At 50.3% G+C, this 11,742-nt stretch overlaps 1 pseudogene; it reads left to right on the forward strand.

The window, feature by feature from the left end:
• Positions 1–5,147: 5,147 nt before the first annotated feature.
• On the forward strand, positions 5,148–7,318 carry LOC129053747 (tubulin beta-8 chain-like; annotated as a pseudogene).
• The last annotated feature ends 4,424 nt before the right edge of the window (positions 7,319–11,742 follow it).

The following is an 11,742-nucleotide window of genomic DNA, read 5'->3' on the forward strand; positions in this document are numbered from 1 at the left end:
ATGAGAACACATGGACACAGGAAGAGGAACATCATGCACCGGGGCCTGTTGTGGGGTGGGGGGAGGGGGAAGGGATAGCATTAGGAGATATACCTAATGCTAAATGACGAGTTAATGGGTGTAGCACACCAACATGTCACATGTATACATATGTAACAAAGCTGCACGTGGTGCACATATACCCTAAAACTTAAAGTATAATAAAAAAAAAAAAGAAAAAAGAAAAGCAGTGTGTGATGGGAGTGGTAGAGCACATGCTTTTAGGGTGGCAGCCTGCAACCAGGGACATGACACCTATCAAGTAGGAGGCACAGCAGTGCCTGACTAGGACCCAAAAGAGAACTAGAATCTAGAAAAGACAAATGAATTAGGAAGAAAGTGGGATATAGAGAGAAAAAATTATGATCATTTGACTCCTTGAAGGAATAAAAAAGAGTGTGATAAAGCTTTTTAATTTTTATAAAGTCTGGAAAATTACTCGGAAAAGATGAAAACCTAGCCTTATTACAAGGGTGGATAATTTAGACCTTGAGAAAATACACTAACGCTGACCCTTACTCCAAGAAGGGACAGGCTTTGCTAGGAGTTTACTTTATAGACCAGCCTGCTTCTGATATCTGCAGGAAGCTTCCAAAAGCAGCCTTTGGCTTCCAGACTCCCATGGATCAGATTTTAGATTTGGATTTTGCAGTTTTCCATCACAGGAATAGGGCAGAGAAAACATAAAATAAACCAAATCTGTCAAGAGGCCCAGCTTCTAGCTGCAGCCTTGTGCTCTCCACCACTTCAGAGGCAGCCCCTTAACCCTGGCCCTCACAGAGGAAGTGAGAAGGTGAAAGTCCCAGTCTGTGCCTCTGGGCCACTGTGCCATGGATATAAATCAATGTGCCTTCTGTAAGAAGGTCGGCCACTGCCGAAGGAAACGCACCGTGCTTCCAAGGGAGCCATCCTTAGAGCCCAGCAGACTCGCAAGTGGGAGGGCCTGATACTTCCTGCCACTCCTATTGGACTATTAGCTATGGAGAGATGGAGGAGGCTCAGGTGACTCTTGAAGTGGCAGGTAGGAGTATTAACTTCTTATTAGGTATGGGAGCAGATGACTCTGTCCTGATTCAGTACAATGGGCTCCTGTCTTCTCATGATGGACAAGCCCAAAATAACTGCTTTTGCTATCTTCTAAGTTGTCCTCCAGGGCCTCTGGGCTTCTCACCTACCTTTTTTAGTACTGTCTGAATGCCTGACCTCTTACTAGGGAGAGGTTTATTGACTCAGGAGACCAAGTCATGGTCACCTTCACAGATCATAAAGCATAGCAAGGGTTACTTTTGTTCCTGACCCCTCGGGGAAAAAAAAGAAGTTAAGAATGAGCTGTCACATTTACCACCTGAGGTAATGTATCAAGTAAATCTTGAGGTTTGGGCCACACAGGCTCTGGGAAATGCACTAAACACCTCCCCCATTCAAATCCAACTTCAGCCTAGCTCTCCTGCCCTCAGAAGTGACAATACATTTTAAGGCAGGAAGCATGAGGGGAAATTCAACCCCTTATTGCCAAATTCTTGCCATATGAGTTATGAAGGCCATGAGAGTCTCCTTACAATACTCGCATATTACCAGATAAAAAGCCTAATGGCAAGTACAGATTTCTCAGAACCCTTAGAGCATTAAGAAATGCAGTTGTCTCCATACACCTCATTGTCCCCAAAACTTACCAAGTCATAGTGGATGCAAGCTGGTTTACATTCTTAAATCTGAAAGATGCATTTTTCTGCATCTCAATGCATCCAGATTCATAATATGTTTGCCTTTGAATGGACTGATCCAGATGTGGATTCAGCCTCCAAACTAACCTGGACAGTCATCCCTGAAGGGTTCTGGGATAGCCCCCACTTATTTGAAAATGCTCTAGCTAAGAACTTAAGAAATCTACAATTGGAAAGGGACACAATTATTCAGTATGTAGGTGACTTGCTCATTGCTAGCCCAACTAAAGAAGACTCAAATAATAATACTGTTAAGTTGGTAAATTTCCTGGGAACTTGCAGATATATGGTATCACCATACAGGGCTCAGATTTTGACTCAAAGACTTAAATATTTGGAATCTATCTTAACCTCTGGAACTGATCAACATCCCTAGAAGATAAAAAAGTTATTTTAGTCATCTAAGGGTCCTAGTCCGACGAATGACTGTGGGCTTTTTTAGGAGATGGCTGGGTACTGCTACTTATGGGTGCCCAGATTTGGATATGTAGCCAACCCGTTATATGATACACTGAAGGGAAAGATTTAGGGCTTCTAGAATGTAAGTAGAACTGCAAGCAAACCTTCAATACTCTCAAGGAGAAATTGGGCTCTGCTGCAGCCGTGGGAGTCCCCAGGTTGGATGAACCATTTTTTCTTTATCTGACCAAAAAGCAAGTCATAGGTCTTGGGTAATCTTGTCCCAACACTGGGGGACATTCCAAGGCCAGTAGCCTAATTTTCTAAGCAGATAGTCCAGGTGGCCTCAGGATGGCCTTGATGTCTTAGAGCTATTGCTGCTACCACTTTTCTAGTAGGCAAAGCTAATAAACTAACATTAGAACAGTACCTACAGGTTTTTGACCCCACACCAAGGGAAGAAGGTCTTAGAAACTAAAGGGCACAAGTGGTTAATAGGAGAACATTTATGAAAGTGTCAGGCCTTATTGCTAGACACTCCAGACATAACCCTTAAAGCCTGCCAAATCACAAACCCAGCTACTTATCTGCCAGAGTCCGAAGGTGCTCCTAGCCTTTCTGGCATACAGATTGTATTAGTCTGTTCTCATGCTGCTAATAAAGACATATCTGAGGCTGGGTAACTTATAAAGAAAAGAGGTTTAATTGACTCACAGTTCTACATGGTCGGGGAGGCCTCACACTCTTGGCAGAAGGCAAGTGAGGAACAAAGTCACATCTCTTACATGGCAGCAGTCAAAAGAGCTTGTGTAGGGAAAGTCTCCTTTATAAAACCATCAGCTGTAATCCCAGCACTTTGGGAGACCAAGGCAGTGGATGACCTGAGGTGAGGAGATGGAGGCCAGCCTGGCCAACATGGTGAAACCCCGTCTATACTAAAAGTACAAAAATTAAACAGGCATGGTGGTGGGCACCTGTAATCTCAGCTACTCAGGAAGCTGAGAAAGGAGAATCACTTGAACCCAGGAGTCAGAGGTTGCAGTGAGCCAAGATCATGACAATGCACTCCAACCTGAGCAACAGAGCAAGACTGTCTCAAAAATAAATAAATAAATAAACCATCAGATCTCATGAGGCTTATTCTCTGTCACGAGAACAGCATGGGAAAGACCCATCCCCTGATTCGATTACCTCCCACTGGGTCCCTCCCATGATATATGGGAATTATGGGAGCTACAATTCAAGATAAGACTTGACTGGGGACACAGCCAAAGCATGTCACAGGTTATGAAACAAATGTATTCTAGCAGGCCAGACTTGACCATCCTGAGGAAGAGTGGTTAACAGATGCAAGTTGTTTTATGCATCAGGAAAACAGGAGGGCTAGATATGCTACTATTAGCACAAGAGAATCAAGGCACAAGCCTTGCTGGCCTCGACCTCAGCTCAAAAAGCTGAGTTAATTGAACTTACTAGGCCCCTGCAGTTGGAAAGGATTTAAAAATTAATATTTACACTGATTCCAAGTATGATTTTTTTTTTGCTTCATGTTTATGCTGCAATTTGGAATGGGTAGGGACTCCTGACCCCCAAGGGCTTTTCCATACAACATCATTCAGATTTTGAGTTTGTTAGAATGCTGCTTTGCTGCCAGAAAGTGACTATAATTAATTGCAGTGGACATCAAAAGAGAGACGGACCATGTAAAAGGAAATGCCCTTGTAGATGCTGCAGCCAAGGCCCCTGCACTGAAAGGCCAGTGAAGCTTATGGGCGTGCTGGTCAGCATACATAGAACTGGGCCGGAATACTCTGAAGAAGAACAAAAATGGGCCAGGGATTGCATTTCATTCCAGGGCCCCTCTGGCTGACTGAATGATGGTAATAAATTATTAATGTCAAGTACCAATCACAGGAACATAACTCAGCACTTTCATGATTCTTTTCACCCTAGAAGGGATTGTTTCTGTTAATGTCTCATTTGTTTATAGGGGTAAATCTTTTCAAGACACTAAAACAGGTGACTCAGCACCGTGAGCTCTGTGCCTAACGTGACCCAAACGGCCAGCAATTTTCTCCTTCTCCAGTTAAACATGTCCAAAGTTGAGGAACCTATCCAGGTGAGAACTGGCAACTCTAATGTGCCCCAATGTCTTTCTGCAGGAGATTCAAATATTTGCTAATGCTTACTGATACCTTCACTGGTTAGTTCGAGGCACTCCCCACCCCATCTGAAAAATGTTTACCGGAAGAAATAACTCCTCAGTTTGGGTAATCTAAAAGCCTGCAAAGTGACAATGGCCCATCTTTCACAGCAGGCGTATCCCAACACCTATCCTCAGCTTTAAGAATCCAATATTACCTTCACTCTGCTGGAGACTGCAGTCCTCTGGAAAGGTGAAAGGGCTAATCCTACTCTAAAGAAGACTCTAGCTAAATCAGAGGCCTGACTATCTCTAACACCCATAGCTTACTGCGGGTTTGAACTGCTCCAAAGTAAAACGTATAATTAAGTCTGTTGAGTTAACATACGGAAGGCCTTTCCTAACCACAGATCTCCTAATAGATGAAAGGACGCATCCATTACAAAAATATGTCATCAATCTAGGACACTTGCAAAGGCACTCTGTGAATATGGAAACAAGAGTCTTCCCCTCCCACATGGGAGGAAAATTCAGTTTCAGCTCAGCTAGGGATTTAGTCTTACTAAAGAAGCACGAGGAAGTTCTCCTGCTGAGCAGCTTTCCCCAACGTGGAAAGGACCACGCAAGGACACCTGAGCTTTCCAACAGACGTTCAACGCCAAGGGATTCACAGGTGGGTGCACCTGTGTGGAAGCAAAGCTGTTGCTTATTCTGGGAGCCCAATCCGAGGCTGGGGGAGGTGAGCGCAGGGCTATTTAAGCGTTGGCGGAGGGCAGGCTGGGTCGCTGAGCGTCTGCTCCTCCTTCTCACCTTTCTCCTACAGCCCTGATCCCGCCTTGGCCATGAGGGAAATCGTGCTCACGCAGACCGGGCAGTGCGGGAACCAGCTCGGCGCCAAGGTTGGCAGCGGGGGCTCTGAGGGCCCAGCCCGGGCCTGCCGGGGGAGCCAGGGAAGATGTTGGCAGTGGCGGGGGAGGAGTCCCTGCATTGCGGCCCTTGGGATCCCTGCCGGGGACGCGGTGGAACTAGGTGCTGGCGAGACGGCCGGGGTGGACCCCAGGGACATGGCGGCCTAGGGATGGGGGTGCGGGTGGGAGAGGGGCTGGGGGGCCCTCATGACTCAGCCCTGGTCTGTCTGGCCCCTCCCGTCTCTGGCAGTTCTGGAAGGTGATCTCTGATGAACACGCCATGGACTTCGCTGGCACCTACCACGGGGACAGCCACCTGCAGCTGGAGAGCATCAACGTGTACTACAACGAGGCCAGCGGTGAGATGCCCTCCTGGGAACGCGGCCCTCCCCTCCTGATGCGCTCCCGCCCCACGCAGGTGACAGGTACGTGCCCCGCGCTGTGCTCGTGGATCTGGAGCCCTGCACCATGGACTCTGTGCACTCAAGGCCCTTCGGTCAGGTCTTCAGGCCAGACAACTTCATCTTCGATGAGCTGCGGGAGAGGGCTGGGGCCAGGGCAGCTCAAAATCTAGGAGTGGCCCAAGGTCATCCTGTGGGAACTGTGGAGCCAGGGCCCCTGAACATCCTCCTGTCCTCCCAGTCGAGTCGCTCAGTCCATCTCTCCTAAACGGGCTTTGGGAGGAAGGCCCGGGTGTCTCCTCAAGGTGAGGAGCTACTGATGTAAACTCCCTGCAGGGAGCTGAGTTGGGGCCGTGGCTGCTGCCTTCCCTGAAAATGGGCAGGAGCTACCTGCAGCAAGGTCTGTTAGCCCCTCTCAGGTTTGACTCCTGACTTAATTCCTAAAGGGGAAGCTGCTGTCCTGTAACTCCGGGGGAGGGGGTTTCATTTGCTCTACCTGCAGTGAGGTCTGTTAGCCCATCTCAGGTTTGACTCCTGACTTAATTCCTAACAGGGGAAGCTGCTGTCCTGTAACTCCGGGGGAGGGGGTTTCTTTTGCTCCACCTGCAGGGTGAATGGTGCTTTCACCTCACACGTGACACTTGGCCCTTTTTGCATTATGGTGGTGACCACTGATGACCGTAAACCTGGCCATCGAGTGACTGGCTGTACTGTCTTACAGGTCAGAGTGGGGCTGGATACAATTGGGCCAAGGGACACTACACAGAAGGCGCGGAGCTGATGGAGTCAGTGATGGACGTCGTCAGAAAGGAGGCTGAGAGCTGTGGCTGCCTGCAGGGTTTCCAGCTGACCCACTCCCTGGGTGGGGGGACTGGGTCTGGGATGGGTACCCTTCTGCTCAGTAAGATCCGGGAGGAGTACCCAGACAGGATCATAAACACATTCAGCATCCTGCCCTCACCCAAGGTGTCGGACACCGTGGTGGAGCCCTACAACGCCACCCTCTCAGTCCACCAGCTCATAGAAAACGCGGATGAGACCTTCTGCGTAGATAACGAAGCGCTGTATGTCATATGTTCCAGGACCCTAAAGCTGCCCACACCCACCTATGGTGACCTGAACCACCTGGTGTCTGCGACCATGAGTGGGGTCACCACGTGCCTGCGCTTCCCAGGCCAGCTGAATGCCGACCTGCGGAAGCTGGCCATGAACATGGTCCCGTTTCCCCGGCTGCATTTCTTCATGCCCGGCTTCGCCCCACTGACCAGCCGGGGCAGCCAGCAGTACCGGGCCTTGACCGTGGCTGAGCTCACCCGGCAGATGTTTGATGCTAAGAACATGATGGCGGCCTGCGACCCCCATCACGGCCGCTACCTGACGGCGGCTCCATTTTCAGGGGTCGCAGCCCATGAGGGAGGTGGAGGAACAGATGTTCAACATTCAAGATAAGAACAGCAGCTACTTTGCTGACTGGCTCTCCAACAACGTAAAAACAGCCGTCTGTGACATCCCACCCCGGGGGCTGAAAATGTCGGCCACCTTCATTGGGACCAACGCAGCCATCCAGGAACTCTTCAGGCGTGTCTCAGAGCAGTTTACAGCAATGCTCAGGCGCAAGGCCTTCCTCCACTGGTACACGGGCGAGGGCATGGATGAGACGGAATTCACCGAGGCCGAGAGCAACATGAACGACCTGGTGTCTGAATATCAGCAATATCAGGATGCCACTGCCGAGGAGGAGGTGGCCTAGAACTCTCCTTTTCTAGGTAAAGGGGGGAAGCAGTGTGGATTCTTTACTGTGTTCTGACAGCCATGTGTCACTACGCACTTGTTCGTTTGTGTCTTCACCTCTCCTGCTGCTGCATTTTAAAGCACTTTCGTAGTATGCAGTTTTGCCTAATGTATTTTCACAGCATCTGGCTTCACCGCCAACTTTCCATGGGCCCTCTGGCTACTGCTGCCAGATGCGCATAGTTGTCCTGCAAGGCTGAAGCTGTCTGGGCTTATCACGTGCCCAGGAACAAGCATTCCAGTGGTTCCAGGAGGGGTTGGCATGGGCTGTGGACATGGCAGGCAGGCTTCATACGGACTTGGGGATGCCCTGGGCCTTGGGCAGCGATGTGGTGGAAAACCTGTTCCTGAAGGCAAGCCTTGGCTTATCCCATGTGCCAAATTTCTAGGGGACCAGCGGGCCCTCTGTTTCTGGAACTTTAAAAGGGATCAGCGACTCTTATGGACAATGTCTCCAAAGTCCCATCTCGGGATAGGAATGTGGTCACAGCTGGCTCTGAACCAGCAATGAAGGCTGGGCAAGTGGAAGCCCAGCCACTCCATCACCATGACGGCCTGGGTGTGTTTGTGTGGCCTCATGCTCTTAACGAGGTGGGCATGGGATATCTGGCAGGGATACACTGGGCAGGAATCGAGCCCAGTGTAGACTCACATGCACTGAACCCTATGTAGAAGGGGATTAGGTCCCGGGGGCCGTAGATGTGGTTGCTGGGCCTGTGACATGCACTGAACCCCATGTAGAAGGGGATTAGGTCCCGGGGGCCGTAGATGGTTGTTGCTGGGCCTGTGTGCTCAGGGCAGTCTCTCCAAAGGTGCAGATGGGGTTTCTGAGCAGGACCTGGGGAGACAGGCAGGTAGGTACTCACAAGTGCTGCTTCCCCCAGCTGGCAACCAGTGAGAAAAACGCCCGAGTGGAGGTCTGACCTGCCCCAGTCTGGAGGGCTGATGGTCTCCGGAAAGGTGGGTGATGCGTACTGTCTGCTGTCTCCTTGTCCCCACTCCAAAACTTCAGGCAAAGATAACCCAAGATTGTCAGGATGAGCCTGGTGAGGGTGGCACCTTTGGGGACAGGCCCATCAGCCTGGCAGAGTCTCCTCCCCAGGCTTCTCAGGGAGCCTGGACTGCAAAGCCTGCTTTGGGGAAGCTGTCAAATAAGAGGTGTGTGTGTGTGAGCTGGGTGCTGGGCAGCCTGCACGGACAGGGCTCTTCTCCCTGGCTCTTGTAGAACTTGTCCATTGTCTGTGATGACCCCTTGGTAACCCCCAGCCCCACCCCCACCCCCACCTCCATCACACAGATAAGATGAAGCCAGCATAGCCTGCGGGTGAGCAGATGTACAGGTTCTACCCCAGGTCCCCTGGGCATACCCACCTGCCTTTGACGTGTCCGGGAAAACAGGTGAGGCCCCTTTTTCTCTGAATGTTCGCAATAGTCTATTGCAGCCAAATGGGGAACAGGCAGGCAGGAGAGTGCCTCATCTTGAAAGAAGTGGCTCCTGGAAGCAGCTGGGAGGTGGGAGAGGTCCCCCATGCTCCCCCAACCTGTTCTTGGAGCAGGAAAAGGGGCCTCTGTGACACCCCCCTCAGTGGCTCTCACTCTCTGAGGGAGGTCCTTGCCCAACCCAGGTGCTCACCCATCTGAGATGGTCTTGCATGGACCTGGTTGGGTAGGTTCAGCTGCAGCAACCATTGGAACCTGCCCACACCTAGTGTCTCCACTCACATGTGGGGCTAGATGTTCCTCCCTCCCATAGTGGTACAGCCAGTGGCAGAAGGGGCAAGTCACTGCTGCAGTTCCCACCTGGGTCTGAGTGGGGGGTCAGGCTTGGTGCCCATGTATTTCCCAATTACCTGGTTCCATGTGGGGCTTCATGGACAGGAGTGGTGCTTTTCCAGGCCTCTTTTCCACATGCCAGCTACAGGCCCAGGTTTCCCGAGTTCCTGGAGCCCCTCTTCCAGCCTGGCAAGCATGGCGTGTTGTGGGGGAAGGACATCAAGCCTACAGGCAGCAGAACCTGTCTGCGTATGTTCTCTACCCCTGGAGGCCCCTGGTTGTTTACTTCTTTGGGTGAGAGTCGGCTTAGAATCTCAACATTCTTGTAGGACTCCAGAAATGTACAGACAGGGGCCCAGGAGGGAGCAGGGGCTGGGACTGGCAGCTAACCAGTGGAGTGGGGGTTGTAGGGCTCAGTTTGGTCTTGCAGGGAATTCAGAGAGGCTGGGATTTGCTGAAGCTCTAGATGAGCTTGGACTGGGATATGGAAACAGCATGGAGCCGGGGCCCTTCTGCACACTGGAGTCTGAGTAGTTGCACCCTGGTGCATCCATAGGTGTTCCCCACCTGGAGCACAGCTGTGGATAGAAGCCGGGAGAGCTGTGGATAGAAGCTGGGAGAGCTGTGGAGAGAAGAGGAGGAGGAGGGAGTCTCGGGGCAGTCCCATCAGCCAGGCAGGGTCTCTGCAAGTGAGATGCAGATCCAGCCTGTTGGCCACTTAGCAGCTGCTTGGCTGGCTGCAGATCATCTGACCTCTGCTCACCAGTAAATGGGGGTTGCAGTAGCACTTACCTTCTGAGATTTCTGCAGCTTGAAGGGGCAGCAAACACCATGTGCTGAGAAAGCGCCGAACTCAGGCAAGCTTTTCCAAGAGCACCTTATCAGATTAACATCCAGCCTGTACAGGATACCATCAAATCTCCCCAACCCTCATTCCAACGGAAGAAAAGGGAGTCTCTGTCCTTGAGGAGCAAGCACAGGCCTATCTATGCAGTGGGCACATGGCCCAGGTGGGGGAAAGGCCCTTGGATACGTGCTGGTTTCACCAACCATCTGTGGGTTGGGTTTGGCCTGGACCCCTGTACCCCAGGAGGCCAGCAGCCCCTTGCATGGGAGAGGACTTGGGAAGGTGGGTGGGACGGCTGAGCTTTGAGGGAAGCCATTATTTGGCCTCATGGGAAATGGTGCAGGTGGTTGTTGGTGGCTCAGTTTTGCAGGACCTGGGTGATGACCCAAGGAGTGAAAATTGTCTTTTTATGAGAAATTGCCAAAATTGATGCAAGCTCACAGTTGAAAAGGTGCGTAATGCTGATAGTGGGCTTCATCTGCCCCTTCCCCACAAGTAACTGGTGTTCAGAGGTGGATTTGGTTCTTTCCCAGCCTTTCCCCTTTGCATGTAGCTGTGCATGTACTTTTGCGTGTACACACACATGTTCCCTGGAGGGGTTTTATTTTTTTATTTGGGGGGGTAACTAGTGAGGCAGATCTTGTCTTTTAAGTGTGGAGTCCTCTATGGAGTGGGCATCAGGTACTTCCTAGCTAGCCCCTGCCAGCTGTTTGGCTGCCCCAGTTTCTGCCCTTCACAGACATGCTGGCCACCTGGTGTGACATTCAGTGGCCTTGTTTGCAGCTTGTATGATACAAGTGGACCAGGTACATTATAAACTGAAAAAGTACACAACATGCAGAGGGAAAGGATAAATGACCAGGTGTGTCCTGCTCTGCTGAAGTCCACATCACATGACTGAGATGACATTTTTTCATCTAACATTTGGGTCCTGAGAAACGGCATCTGTTTTACTTTTTATTTATAACAGAGTTAGAAGAAATACTACCAGGCTTTCTTTTCCATTATCCCCAATTCCCGCTTTGCCCCCTCAGGTTTACCTACCTCAGAGAGAAAGAGGAGCTCACCTGGTTAATGACAGCCTGAAATTATTTGAGCCAGGTCACTCTGTAAAGGTCAGACTGCTTCTGTCTCCTTGTGCATCACTTGCGCAGATCAGATATTTCATAGCTCCCTGTATACAGGTAGATGTGTTGCCCTCCTAGCTGCTTTCTTGGTTTGATACATGCCTGAGAGCATGTGGGAGCGCTTAAGGTCTAGGCTCATGGGAGGACTGTTCTGCCCACCCCAGCTCATCTCTCCAGCTCAGCCTGCATGCATGCCTTCCTTCATCTGATTCCAGACTAGGGATGGGAGGTCTCACATTGACCTCAAGTTTATGTGACTTTTTCCACCTCAGCTTTCCCAGACAGCCCCTGCTGTGGGACTTGTAAGGAGATTTGTGAAGTCAGTATCTACTTTTCTTGTGTGGGTGTTTATAAATTATTCCCCTGGAGGGGAATAAATGTTAGACTTACTCCAAACCCCTAACATACAAACATGTAAGCCTGGCCCTTTTTTGGTGGTAAAATATATATAACATAAAACTTACCATTTTAACCATGTTTAAATGTACAGTTCTGTGGCATCCAGTATATTCAGTGTTATCCAACCATCTAATTAATCAAACTTATCCATATCTACAACTTTATCATCCTAAAATGAAACACCATACCCA

Source organism: Pongo abelii, chromosome 17 (genome assembly GCF_028885655.2).
Source record: "Pongo abelii isolate AG06213 chromosome 17, NHGRI_mPonAbe1-v2.0_pri, whole genome shotgun sequence".
Taxonomy (NCBI): domain Eukaryota; kingdom Metazoa; phylum Chordata; class Mammalia; order Primates; family Hominidae; genus Pongo; species Pongo abelii.